The 15,408-nt window shown below is 41.2% G+C and overlaps 1 protein-coding gene across 3 annotated transcripts in view; it reads right to left on the bottom strand.

Annotated features, from left to right (window-relative positions):
• Nucleotides 1-15,408, bottom strand: part of PC (pyruvate carboxylase) — a 629,184-nt gene that overhangs the window by 460,746 nt on the left and 153,030 nt on the right. Inside the window, exon 1 of one of the 3 annotated variants that reach the window (XM_063437447.1) lies at nt 10,675-10,733. The exons of the other annotated variants lie outside the window; for them this stretch is intronic. The gene's annotated coding sequence lies outside the window, so the exon portion shown is untranslated. Of the gene's footprint in view, nt 1-10,674; nt 10,734-15,408 lie in introns of those variants that run through there. 3 annotated transcript variants of the gene reach the window in all.

Raw genomic sequence — 15,408 nt, 5'->3', positions numbered from 1 at the left:
CCAACACCACTTCAGCTCAATGAAGTGGTCTGGGTGCCAGGTCCCCCTAGTTTTAACCCTGCAGCTGTAAACACAGCAGTTTCAGAGGAACTGCTGTGTTTACATTGAGTAATGTTTACACTGAGTACTGCTTTCCTATGGGCAGTTTGAACGCGCACGGGTCTTGCTGCGCATGCGGAGCGGACTTCGGCAGGGGAAGGAGAGATCAGCAGCCCCGAGGGAGCCCGGCGCTGGATTAAGGTAAATGGTTGAAGGGGTTTTAATTCCTTCAGCCCAGCGGGAGGGGGGCCCTGAGGGAGGAGGGGGCCTAAGGACTATATAGTGCTGGGAAAATGAGTTTGTTTTCCTGGCACTATAGTGCTCCTTTAACTAAAGAGCGTACTATTATGTTGCAATGATCATTAAAGACTACTTTTGTCATGTAATAGTACTTCCATATGGCTGATAGTGTTAATACAGAATCTAAAGATGTTGTGGGTCTATGTACTTTCTACTGGAAGACTATGTTGTCCCCCATGCTGTCAAGTTGCCCATTAGTTTTCAGACTTTGACAACGTTTTTTTCTTTTTTTCAACAGTTTGCAATATATCCAGTTAGTACATTGCTTTATTATAAATATAAATATATAAATGCATTTGCACAATGTACTTTCACAGGACAGGAAATCAGACATGACCCTTACAATAAAGAGCAGATGCAAATTGCTACAATGTTTTAGAAAGAAGGCTGGAGAACACTAATTGGAAGCTGCCATCCATTGAGGCAGCCATGCATTAAGCTTCCTCTCAAACTGGCCATCAAGTCTCAATGACTCATGCCAATTGACATTAGCAAGCAGCATAGTAAAGCAATATATTGGCAAATTCCTCTACAACAATTCAAGACATTAGCTCACAAAAAGTGAGTACTATTGATTTCTGCATACAGACATGAAGAGGTGCTGCAGTCTGCCTCGGTGTCCGCTACAGAATCAGACATAGGAACATCAAATCCATCTAGGTAAATTCTACCTATAGAAACTGAAATAGTTTGGTCTCTTATATGGCATTCTAGCTTCACAGAATAGTGGCAAAGGAAGGGACACAAAGTGGGTCCAGAGACTTGGGGCCTACTCTGCACAGGGCAGGGGAGAGACGGCTGCTCTCCCGGCCCACCAAAACAAGCGGCACCCGCTGTATCGGACTTCCCACCCCCCTTCCCCCTAGGACCGGTGGGGGTTATCCCGGTCCCAATCAGCATGTCTCACAAACCGACTTGGATTACAAACGACGGCAACAGCCTGAAACGAGCATCAAACGCGCAAACTGCCGCTAGCAAAATGCGGGCCATGCGAATTACCTTGCACCCTCCCGGCCCCTCCATGAGCGCCTGGAGACCCTGCCCCGACAATTCTGGGCAAAATTGGAGCACAGGGAGGCCCAACAAAACCCCACTCGCCACAAGGTGGAGGAACTGACTGAAGTCACAGGGCGGATGGAGCGGATCCCGGGCAAAACCACCTTACCACGAAGGGCGGTATGCCCATCCAGACTGGGGGTCACTAGGAGACTTCCTCCAAAACGCCCACCACACCGCAAGAAGGTCACCCACCGCCGGCGGTGGACCACCACCAGGACCTTCCACAGTGCCCACAAAGGGAAAGACCCGGCCCCGAGAGGTAACCGAGCCTGTGGCCACATGGCAATGACCCCACGCACGGTCTGGAGCGGGGGAGAAACTCCCCACCACGCACACACACCCTCCTCACCCCAAGCTCTCCGGACGAACACCACCACAATGCCTAGACAGAGCCACGATCCCGCTGACTGGAGAAAGAAGACCTACAGACCATGGGCAAGGGCCTCCCTCACAACCCGGAGCTACAGTGCCTCAGAAATGCCGTGCAGAGACACGCTGACAACAATTCTTCAACGCCTGCAGCTCAGCCTGACCGCCCGCATGCCGGATAGGGGAACCGGTACACCAGAGCAGAGTATGGACTATCCAATGTGGCACGCACTGGGAATTGGCTGAAAGAAACGAACAAAGCCCTTCCACGCAACCCTCATGTAGCCAGGCAAATGGACTGATGTAAGACAAACCTCATGGGCACACTGGCCGTCCTTACCGAGCTAGAGACTTATATACTAGAACATAGCCTGCTTAATCTCACTCAATTGTATCCTAGCATGGCCTATATAAAAATAACCGAAAACTGAATAGTTACTATGCCCTAGTTTGAAATAACGACCAGTAATGTGTACATATGCCACTTGATACGCGTTTATACCACCTACACAGCTGTAAACGCTGCCGTAGTATCGCTTTGATAACCCTGCATGATAGAACAGGGCAGTGTTTTACTTTATTTCACCTTACTTTGAGTTGCTTTCCCATTCCTAGCCCAACACACTACACCCAGGCCACACATCTGTTCCCCCACACGCACCCAGCTCGGTCCTAAACATGATTAGTTAAGCATGAAGTAACGAGCTACAGCCTTGCCACATCTGCAACGCACTAGCATGGCTTCTCCTGACATATACTTGTCATAATCCACTTGTTGTTTTGCTTATGGTTAGCTACTTTATTATAAATACGCTACTCGTTAATAACCTTATCGAATGTTTAAATAATATAAAATGAGGCAGTCTCTCATAGGAGATGTTGTACTGTGTTAACGTTACCCCAAGCTGTATGTAAACCGTACACCCACTCTTCTTTATTTTGTACCCCATTTAACTAATGCCTCAATAAAAGAAAGATTGACAAAAAAAACAAAAAATGTTACGTGTGCATGTCAAAAAACAAAACATTTACAATATTTAGCAGAGATTGGCGGTGAAACGTGTAAAAATAACCTTAAGTAAATAGCCTGTGTCACAAACTCTGATGTGTGACAAACTCCCCTTTTCCAGTGAGTTTGCCACAAATTACTGGAGGAACCTGCTTGCCAGCCTCCTGTCCACAGACTATGGACCCTGTGAAATATAATGTAGAAGTCTCTGTTTGTGCAATTGGGATTATATGGTTTGGTTACCGAACCATGCGATTAGGATTATATGATTCGGTTACCAAACAACCGCACGAACCAGAGACCACCCTGGAGCTTGTTAACACCTATTAACAACTTTGAATGGTTCTCACCGCAGTGTTCTAATTGTTTGTCTGGGTGGCCACAATTCCTATGGACAACCACGAGGTGGCTGCCATCTTGTTCGCATGAACGCAGGCAGCGGTGTTTGGGCATGAATCTCATGGAACTAAAATCGGACACAAAAACTCCCGAACACCACTGGACTTCCATCATCGCCTGCGTTCGGTTCTATATGACCTAGAAGGGCACTGTTCGGTGAAATTGTTAGTCTAACCAAGGGGAACAAGCTCCAGGGTAAGACCATTGACTATGTTCGGTAGTTTGTTTGTTTTTGAACTACTGAACAAGACCGACCGCTAGCCCTGATTCTATGGAACCATTTTGGGCATGGGAACATGCAGGCAGTCAGTCAAACAAATGAATTCCAGGAAATTCCTTAACTGATCTGGGTGATTTTTGGATAGGTTGGTCAACCAGATCAGGGCTATCAGGGGATGTCATTTATGTGGGGTTTTAAGTATTTTTAGGGTACTTTGGGGGTGTTTTCTTTTTGTGCTTGAAGATTATATGATTTTGTATTGGAGTGTCCTGGACCTGAGGGCCAATGTAATAGTGTATTTGTTTTTACTGTGGTTTACGCTCATGTCCGGGGGGAGTGCCCCTTGCATGGGGACATGCATATAAGGCCAGTTGTGGCTGCCATTAAAGTATTCCAGCTTGCACTCCAAAACGGTGTGTCGTCCTGTTAGCGGAAGAAAGATTTAACCCCTGTGTCTGCTGTTCCAGCTTGCAGGGGATTCGACGGGGAAAGTCCTTGTAAGGACTAGAGCTCCCAGGACTGAGTGTTGTCCGATGCCGGGGGTGTCTAGTTCGAATTCCCCATTTGGCTCCAGGAAGGAGCGGTTCCAGGGCCCCAGTCAAGCCACGGCGACTGTGGGGAGAAGTGCTGCGGTTTGTCCCCTGGTCCAGCTAGAAAGCGGTCCTTGGCAGAGGTACCCAAGCCAGGGGTACAGGGAGCTCTGTCACAGCGTGTGATTAATATTAAAATACCGGTGTGTGTGTTACGTATTAAAAAAACCTTTGTGTGCGTTCACAGCTGCTAAATTCAATATGACATTAAAATAGCCTGTGGTGTCAACTTTATATAAATATATACTTTTGTGTGGCAATTTTGTTTTCTGTGATGGTTATTAAACTTCCAAGACAAACATATCAACTTCTAAAATAGTTTCACATTGAAAGATTATTGCAGGTCTACCTGGTTATTGTGTCTACCTGTATCTTTCAAAATAAACTGAAAATATACACATATTACGTACTCTATAAAACAAAAACACAAATGATTTTATTTTGACTTGCTTTTCCAAAGCTGGACGTATTATGTCCTTTGCAACAGCCGGATTTTAAAACTTACCCAGCCCAGCAAACAACCAAGAGATCACTCAGCTGTTCCACTGCCCTTTGCAACAGGTAGCATTCTGGAAGACCATCTTTTCATTATATTTTTACATACCCTGTTATTTTTGTTGTGTGTGTTTTTAAATTTAGTGATTTTATTATTTTCAATGTATATATTTCCATGTCTTTGTAACTACAGCCTGTGCTAATCATACTTTGCATATCCCGGGCACATTGCTTATTTTATAACCTTTGTCTTGTCCATTATGTTAAAAGTTAGTTTAACCAGCACAGGCCCATGTATATTTCTTGTTATTTGTTTAATGGTCTTATTTCCCTACATGAATACCTCTGTCTTATCTCTGTAATTTTCAAAATTTCCCTTTGTTTTTACTTAATTAAATGACCCTTAAATCAAATGTCCATAGATGTATCTCCCCCATCCCTTAGCTCATCTGACCCCAATATATATCTTTCCCACAGCCTGATTTTAAACCTTACCCAGCCCAGCAAACAACCCAGAGCTCAATCAGCTGTTCTACTGCCCTTTGCAACAGGTAGCCTTCTGGAAGACTGCTTCCTGTAAAATCTGGTTGGAAACGCTCCATGTTAAATCTTCTTAATTTCTTCTTGTCTTCAGTTGATTGATTGATATCTATATATATATATATATATATACACACACACACGTCTTTTGTATATATAGTCTTGGGCCAAACTTGCTCGAAACATTAATATAGGTCTATATTAATGAAAAGTACTAATACTTTTCTGACTTACGGTTTCTTCAGGTTTATTCTTAGTTACTGATGCATAATAAAACAACAAATGATGTTACAGGATAATGGACATTCAACAGCAGACGGTAATTGCTGGACTCCTGAAGGGAGAGTTACATCGTTGTACAGGATTATAAAGTATCCCATTCACTATATGGCCAAACAAAAATGATGTCCAAATTACTAATGTTACTTGCCCTTGCAAATTATGAATCTAACCCTGGTCCCCCAGCTAATTCTAATCATAATCTCCCTACTCAAAAAGGCCTCTCTTTTGTACACTGCAACATCCATAGCTCCCCCCTAAACTGGATGCACTGCAAGCCTGGTGCTCCCATTGCAAACAAAAAATCATTGTGCTCTCGGAATCAATGTTAACGACTAAAATACCAGACTGCAATACATGGTTATTAAAGTTTTAGAAATGACAGAGCAAAGCAAGGAGGAGGCATTGTTATTTATGTTGACAAGTCCATTACATTTACTCCTTTAAAAAACTATAACTCGCCTTCTGCCTTTGATTTCCCTTCTGGCACAATCAAGATCCCTTTTACTAAAACCATCATTGTTGCTGGAATCTACTGCCCACCTAACTCTCCGGTGCACTCCCTTTCTGACTTCGCCTAACTACTAAGTGAAACTGTAGCTCAAAACCAAAAAAGTGAACTGTTGGTTTTTTGAGATTTTAATATTGATTGGCTAAATTCCTAAAATTAATAAATCATGGACGCTGTTTAAGACTTTGCAGCTAACAATTCATTTCCTCCCAACTCGCATTAATATGAAAAGCCAGAACCATACCTTTCTGGATTGGATTCTCTCCGGTTGACCTGACAGAATCCAGGAGGCGGGCGTTCTCCCTAACAGTTTCAGGGGATTTAGTTGCCTTTATGTTGCGTATGTAGTACACTCGTACTACATACGCAACATAAAGGCAACTAAATCCCCTCCCAAGATTATCACCAGGTCTTTCAAAAAATGTAATCTTGAATCCTTTTTAAAGGAGGTCAAGAACATACCATGGCACAGATTATGTCAGATTATGTCTAGACCAGATCTAGACTGTGCAATTGCATTTTTTCAGTCCAAGCTCTTGCTTGTTTGGAATTTGCGTAAAGTGCGACTAAAAGGGACACCTGCCCTGGGTTACAGGTGACCTCATTCGAAATTTACCAGTTTAGATATTAACTGTGGTCAAAGATCAAGCGTACTGGCTCCATGAACGATCACTGTACTTACAGACAATGGTGAAATGCATGCACAAAAACAAAACAAATTGTCAAAGGCCCAATATTTCAGTGAAAATTTGAACAACCTATCAAACCCAAGAAACTTCTGGAAAATCATAAATGGCATACAAACCCCCACAAGCCACTCCCAACTCTCCACTGTCAATGGGCAATGGGCAAAATGTAGCAAATGCCTTTAATAATTATTTTCTTGGATGTGCTACCACCCTGTTTGCGAAGCTAACAAATTACACTCATTTTCAGACTGCATATAAAGATCAGTCCCTCACAAATCTTCAAAATCCTCATTTAGAGAAATTTAATTTTAGACTTGTGCCTGTTAGTGTTGTTAATAAACATCTTACTACCGTAAATTAAAAATAAAAAAACAGTGTGGACCAGATCAAATCCCAGCAATGTTGCTGAAACTCCGTGCACCAGCAATTGCTAAACCGGTCACTACACTTATCAACGAATCCCTGGTGTCAGTATACATACCCCAACTTTGGAACACTGCAAAAGTTGTGCCTATCCATAAAGGTGGTGACAATACTTTGGTATCTATCGCCCGATATTGTTTCCTGTATTGTCAAAAATCTTGGAAAAATGCACCAACACGCAATTATGTGAATATCGATTAATCAGGGTTTTGTCCAAATCACTCAACTTCGACTGCCCTCTTAAAAGTTTGCAATGACATCCAAATTGGCATGGAACAAGGAGACTTAACTGGAGCTATTTTCCTTGATTTTGCCAAGGCCTTTGACACAGTAGACCATGGCATTCTTTTGCAAAAAATAAAAAAGGCATTGGTTATCATCCGCTAACCTGGTTTTGATCATATGTTTCAGGCAGATTGCAATATGTGGCCATTTCTGATGGCGCTTCCCTCCCTCTTCCAGTCACGTGTGGTGTTCCGCAAGACTTCATACTTGGCCCCCTGCTATTCACATGATTTATAAATGATCTGCCCAACGTCTGCAAATCCTCAACTGTACACATGCATGCAGACAACACTAATCTACGCTAGTAAACCCAAGCTACTGCAGCTTGAGGCTGTGCTCCAAAACCAATTAACAGAGGATAAACTTTTCCTAAACACTGACAAAACCGTTACTGTACCTAAATTACGTAAACTACAAAATCAACAATTGTGGATCAGAACAAATATAAATAGCACACTGACAGCAGTCTTTTTTTTTTTTTTTTAAATATCTAGGTATGTTGCTATACCCCAATCGATCCTTTGGCCTTCACATTGAAAAAAATCACTTCAAAGCTTTACCCAAAACTAGGTGCCCTTTACAGAAACAAATTCTGCCTAAGCAGTAAGCAGTAAAGAAACAGTGCCGCAAATGCTAATGCCGGTCATTGATTATGGGGATGTAGTGTATGCATTTCTTCTGCGCTTTGTACTAGAATGTCATTACTTTACCCACCACTGTGACATGTTAAAAGCGCTAAACTGGCTGTCGCTGGAATCCCAATGCACTCTTCATCTTTCCAGCCTTGTGCATAAGAGCATTTATGGGAAGCTCCCACCTGACCTGAGTAGAATGCTTTCCCCGGCTGTTCCCACTCCTATAACCTCCGATCCAGTACCAGCATAATATTTAGCATGCCGCAATACAAAAATAAAGTGGCTCGATCCACCTTTTTCTACAGAGCACCGCAATATATTTATAGTTTGTATATTGCATCCTATTGCAACAATGCAATGTTTTTTGGACCGAGGACATACTTAAAAAGAGATAAATCTTAATGTATCCATCCTGGTAAAATATTTTATAAATAAATGAATATTGCCAAAACTGAAAAAATATATATACCGTATATACTAGAGTATAAGACGAGTTTTTCGGCAATTTTTTTGTGCTGAAAACCCCCCACTCGTCTTATACTCGAGTCAATGTCTGTATTGTGGCAACTTACATTGCCATAATACAGACCAGGACTGCCAGGAAGCGTTTACTTACCTTTACAGCAGCTCTGTTCAGCTCCCTTCACCTCCGCTCCGGTCAGCTCCACCGCAAGTCTCGCGAGAGCCACGGCGTCTGAGCGTTGCCACCGGTTACCGTGGCAATGCTCGGCGTGGCACTCAGACCGCGAGACGTACACTGGAGCTGACCGGAATGGAGGAGAAGGAAGCTGAACGGAGCTGCTGTAAAAGTAACAGCTTGCTCCCAGTCCCCCTCCTGCACATCCCATCCACTGGACCACCAGGGAATAATATAGCCCCCTCGCTGGCCATGTATCAAGCAGGGCGGGGGGACAATTTTTTTTTTTTTTAAATATTATTAAAATAAAATACAAATAATATAAAAAATACAAATAAAATGTAATATTAAAAAAATAATAATAAAAAGAAAAAAATGCCCACCCCCCCACCAAGGTTACACACTCTGCATCACATACACACACACTACGTTCATTATATACACACACACTACACAAACACTCTGCATTCATTATATACACACACTGTAAATAAATATTCAATTAATGTAATTTTATTGGGATCTAATTTTATTTAGAAATTTACCAGTAGCTGCTGCATTCCCCACCCTAGTCTTATTCTCGAGTCAATAAGTTTTCCCAGTTTTTTTGGGGTAAAATGAGGGGCCTCTACTTATATTCGGGTCGTCTTATACTCGAGTATATACGGGTATTCAGGTTTTTCTTTTATTTTTAGAATACATGAAAATTTATATATGTATATGTTACGTCAAATTAAAGCCCTTTTTGTCCTCTAAAAAATGGTATAGAATATGTGTTGGTGCAATAAATGAGAGAGATGCAAATTGCAGTTGAACACAAACCGCACAAAATGCAAAAAATGCTTGTGTCCTTAAGGGTAAGTCCAGCTTCTGAAGCGGTGTCCTGGAGGGGTTAAAACAATTTTACATCCTACATCAACAAGTAAAATATGCCAGAGCCAGATGTTGGGTGTGAGTACCTTGCTTTTCAAGAAGCAGCAGTGTGAATTGCCAGTATATTCTGCAACTAGCAGTCAGTGAATAAATTGGAAACTGTACTAACCTTATCTGCTTGCTATGTGTCCAGCATAGACTACCATTTAAAAAATAAAAATGATAACAAGTAAGTTCAAAGGATGCACATGGTCACATTTCATCAAGATATACGGTAGTTTCTTTAATCAAATATCATTGTCCCATAGTATGAAGGCACCAGGAAATCCTTACACATTCCCCCTCTTGTTTCCAACTAAAGTCATGCTTAGAGGACCCTTGCATACAAAGAAGCCTGATCTGATCTTCCTAAAACTGCTTATAGATAATATACAGGAAGCTGGAACAGAATGGTCACCATATAAAAAAGTCATAAGTGATATTTATATGTAGCATTTCAATAAACTTCTGTTTCTCCTTCTCTGCGGAGAATTCTACATGGGGCTGTCATATATAACCTATATTTTGTATAAGAGCAGATTTTCAAACTATAAAGCACATCACGCAATTAGAAATTACATTTAATTGCAAAAATATCAAAGATTGTCAATTGAATAACCATTGCCAGTAGAAGATTTGGGGGAGGGCTATCAGAATATTTTACAGCACCTGATACAGAGACCTTGATAACATTTTAGTCTTTAATTAAAATAATTTTTTAAACAAAAGTTCATAAAGCTTATCAAAAAAGCATCCTGCAGAATACATCCCTTGCTACCTAATCAGTATATCCTGTTACTTTCTACTCTTCCCATGTAACTATGAATGAAGTTCCTCATCTTGCCAGTTGGCAAGGACAGGCCATCAAAAGTAATATAGGTGTAAACAAACATAAATAAACACCATTGCCGAGTTATTTTTAAATTAAATGCTCCCTCTTTAAATTTAGGAGGCACATCAAGGCAACTGACGTTAGCTTGGTTGCCCTAACCTGGCATGATACCATCTAGTAATTCAAAATTCAGTCTTCTGCTGCCTCAAATTTTGTTATGCATACTGACCCGCTAAAAGCATGTTTGGAGAACACAACAGTTTTCTTTGGATTTAAGCTGTTACTACGAATGTAATGAAAGAGCTCTAGCAACTGTGCAAATATAGCAGGCTACTGCTAAAATCAGTGAAACTAGATTAAACAATTAAAAAGGTTGAAGGAGAATCTAGAGAAGATTAAACATACATATTAGAGAAAGGTAGAGATTAGCAACCATACTGCAGATACATACTGTGTTTAAGAGTGTTCTCTGCCCGATGCCTATTCTGCATATGAAGCCAGTGTACTCAAGTCTGGCTATATACACGTGTAGGAGTGCAAACACGTTTTACAACAAAACAGATAAGCATTTGTACTTTGTGCCCTAGGTAATAGGGGAAAAAGGCAGGGATCGTGTCTGTCACTTGTACAGAAGGTGTGTTATGAAGGAGGTGTGTAATGTCAAGAAGCATTCCTTGTATAATATCCAAGTTCTCCATTCATTGGAAGATAGATGCTGCAGTCTCACTGGGGACTGTGAACTGTAAATGCCAAATGGCTGAATTATCTCATGGATGTTTATTCAGCCATTTGGCATTTACAGTTCACCACCACCCTCCTCCCCCCACCCTCCCCTCGCTGTCTTTAGATTGCAGTCTTTAGAAGATTCTCAAAATAGCTTTTTGGATAAGAGGGCTAGGATCAAAATTATAGTCAGCAAAATTGACAGAATATCAGCATCTTTACAGAATAATAGAACATGTAACTCACAAGGTAAAAGGTCAAATAGTTTGGAGAAAGCATGAAACCCAGGCTCTCACTTCAAAGAAAAACAAGGTTAACATGAAGATTTTAAAGAAATGTTAGGGTTATAAAAGTGCCACATTTAACATAGTTTTAGTAAAAGGTTGCTGTTTTATCAGAATGTGGAATCATTTAAAAATGAACTCAAAAAGCATCCGGTGATAGAGTTAAAGCAAAAGCACTTTGATTAAACTAAATAAAACAAGCGTTTATCCTCTAAGCATTTTTCTAAGAAGCAATTACAGCCTTCTAATGAAAATATTACATAAAAAATAATTAAAAAAAAAACACCATAGTAAGGATTTTAAAGCTTAAAACAGACAATCAGCTACTGAATAACATGCCAAATTACAGATGTCAAACATAACACTTGTATTTGGGGGCTGTGTGAACAGGTATAACCGGTATAACATTTTTACTACCTCAGTAACTGGAAGAAAAATCAGCTTCAAAATTGGCCTTAATGGGAACACAAAATAAACTTTTAATGTATGAACCTTTCAAAACCAATTATGTCTTCAATATAGATTATATATTACAGGTGACCAATAGGTCTCTGAAAAACTAAATTAGCATGTTAATTAGCAAAGGGTAAATAAATGTATTAATTTATTATTTTAGAATACTGTATATACAGCGAGGTAAAGTATTTAATCCCCTGCTGATTTTGAATGTTTGCCCACCGACAAAGAAATTATCAGTCTATCATTTTATTGGTAGGTGTATTTTAACAGTGAGTGACAGAATAACAAAAACTAAAAAAAAAATCAAGAAAAATGCATTTAAAAAAAATATATAAATTGATTTCAGTGATAGACTGATCATTTCTTTGTCAGTGGGCAAACATTCAAAATCAGCAGGGAATCTCACCTAATTCGCCTAATATAAACATTGTGCCCCTGGTGGTAACAAAGGATATTACAGTCATTTATGTTCCATCAAATTGGTTAAAGTACAGGTGATGAAAGTCTGGATTGTTATAGATGATATCCCTGACCTTTTCCCCCACAGGTCCATATAAGGAATTTCGTGCTTACAGATTTCTAACAATTGTGATTTACTGACAACTGTGTCAAAAAATATTTGCTTTCTAGGTTATTTGGAAATGTTATTGTTAATTTTATTCTATTGGCTAAAGCTACGTGGTAATTTAGTAAGCATGTAACAATTTACTTTTCTTAGGTTCCTGAACTTTCAGACGGTAGCTTTACAAGCACGATAAACCAGTTATCATCCTTTGTCTTATTACTACCATCAGCATAGTGTCTGGTAGGTTAATTTAATTTCGGGCCCACGATCTGGCCAGCTAATACTATACGCACAGATACTTATGTCATATTCATGTCTATAGGTCTCAGCATGGTTCTATTACCACCCGCTAATAATATCTCTGCATAGACAACTCGTCCTGACTCAACATATCAGATACTACGCCAGAACCCAGTACCTTTCTAGTTTTAGAGTGGTACTGGTTTTAGGTTTAGACGGCCCAACTAGGAACTACTTTCCGGTCTTAATCCATAGGCTAGTGGTCCCGTGAGGCCAACACCCATCCTCATACTCTGAGGTATACGCCCCTCGGGCCAAATCATAGTTCGTCGCCTTGCATGGTCGCATAGAGGGGCCTCCATATTTTTTCCCTCGGGCCAACGCATAGGTAGAGCCGCTCACGCCGCTTGGCAATTAACAGTGTCTCGGCAAAGCATAATTGTTTCGCCGCTTGGTATCTAGCTAGCCTCGCCAGTACCTGTCCTCGTCATTTTAGGATTATGATTGAGTTGCTTTATATTTTCAGTTATGTCACAAGTTCCTGATATCCCTGAGGAGCTGTCACTACCCAGCACACCCGCTAGGCCCGGTACTCCAGGCCCAGGAACTGATGCTAATAGTCCTTCCCTGAGATCATGGACCATAGGCCCGGTACTCCAGGCCCAGGAACTGATGCTAATAGTCCTTCCCTGAGATCATGGACCATCCAACGTCTCACAGCAGAATTGAGAAGGTGATGCATCCCTTTCCCAGCTACCGCTAGGAAAGCGGAATTATACAGACTGTTAAATACAAACACTGATAACTCTGATGCTGGGGAAGGGCCTAGTGGGTCTCAGTTGCTGGCTTTTCATGTGATGATGACATCATTAAGGTCATCTATCGGCATCATCAGTGATAGACTGGAAAAGTTGGAGGCAGTTTGTTCCCCCCAGGTCTCCGCAAACCCAACTATTTCCAGTCACACAGCCATCGATGTTATGCTCGGTAATTCCCTGGCAGCAATTACAGTCCCTGAATGTATCAACCCCTCGCATATGGTCCCATCTCACCTTAAAAAGGACATCCTGGAAGGCAAGGACGTTAACCTAGTGTCACTGGTTATTGCCTCCTTGGATGTTCTTGAGAATAGGACTTTTGCCTACGGGGATATTTCTGTGGTTTTAAGGGCAAGAGATCCCCGTTTGATAAAAAAAAAAACTGTCCATCCTGGAATTTGTACTAGGTTTTGGCATTTATAGGGACGTCTACTGCTCGGTATATCCAGAAAAAAAGATCAGAGTTAGACGTATATATGCACAAGAGGGTGGATCTGGGGCACAAATACGGTGGTACCGCTTTTTACCATTACCAACCTTCCTTCTCTGCAAAGGTGGCTGCAGCTCTGATTTCAGCGTAAATTGGAGCAAGCTGGACACGGAGTTCTGCAGACACTTTGCAGGCCTCAGACCCCCAGCTTGTGCCAATGTGCGTCCACAGCACATAGCACCAATTTCTGCCCCAACACGGTGGAAAGTGAACAGGGCCAATTTGTCCCTAATTTCCAAAGACCTGCCAGAAGCCTGAAGGATAAACTGGGTAGGTGTAATGGAACCGCTGGCACCCCGACCGGGTACCTTCCGCTGACGGATGCTCCTAGCGCTTCCTGCGGGCTTCAAGCACTGCAGCAGACACCACAACCACCGAATCTGAGAAGCATAGGAATCCTCTCTAGCATATGAATGCTGTATACAGCCGAATAGGAAAAACCATGCGAACAGGTTTACACTCCTAGCAGTCAAACTGGAACAGCATACAATAAATCCTCCCCCAATAATGAGACAACACTTCACTTTGAGGGTTAAACAGGAACTCAACTGCTGGCACACCCAGCCTGGTTTTTTTTTTTTTTTTTTTTTAGTTTCAAAATTTTCTTTATTAAGTAAATAAATGTTGTACATTACCAGGTATAAGGTTACATATGAAAAAGATACATTTGGCAATTCTAGTCGAAGATGATGAAGACGTGTCACAAAAGAATTTTTTCAATTACATTGTGTTAAAAAGAATACATTGCACAACAAGGAGTATAAGACCAGATATGAATACATAAATGACCGTATTAAATAGCATAAAATATAAAGTTGTAGACGTGTAAAAATTTAACATAGTAAAATAATAGGATATATCCACCAATTCGCCTCAGACAAAGGTAAGTCGTGCTGGCTACTAATTGGAAATTAGGTATGTAGTCGGCTAGATGTTTCTGCGTATTGGTCAGTAGCTCGTGTGTGGTGTGTTGTTATATTGTGAGACTATAGAGTACAAGTGTACAGAGTAATATCAATGGATAACAATTGAGGCAAGTTAAACTGATCAACTTAATCCAACCAAACCCTAGATTAGTAAGTGTTTACGCTAGTGTAAAAGATATCTTGTATTGGTAATTTAATAGATTTTGGAACTGGGTTTAGGGTCTCTGGCTTGCCTTAGGGTAGTCCCAACTGGGAACACTGAGGATTAGGTCCCTTATCTAAGAAGGTAACCCATCTTTCCCATATCTGCTTGTGTGTCGTCATGTTTTTGCGATAGGCAGCTGAAATTTCTTCCATCTGCCTGATGCATTCTACTTTTTGGATCCACTCCCTGATTGAAGGGGCCTCGGCTTTTTTCCAATGGATAGGGATCAAGAGGTTGGCTGCCAGTAACAAGTGTGTAAGTAAATTTAGTTTGGGTTTTTCTATGGTGTTGTTTGAGAGAGGTAGCAGGAACAGCATGTTTTCTGGGGCGCAAGGGTACTGTATTTTCGTGATAGTTTGAGTTAGTGTGTGGATCCGTGTCCAGAATTTAGATATGACTGAGCAGGACCACCACATGTGTGATGAGTGGGCATTGGGAAGCGTGCATCTCCAGCATTTATCCGTACAGTTCTTAT

The sequence above is a fragment of the Pelobates fuscus genome, chromosome 12 (genome assembly GCF_036172605.1).
Source record: "Pelobates fuscus isolate aPelFus1 chromosome 12, aPelFus1.pri, whole genome shotgun sequence".
NCBI lineage: Eukaryota > Metazoa > Chordata > Amphibia > Anura > Pelobatidae > Pelobates > Pelobates fuscus.
Note: the sequence above shows the minus strand (reverse complement) of the source record. Positions and strands in the feature narration are given on the sequence as shown.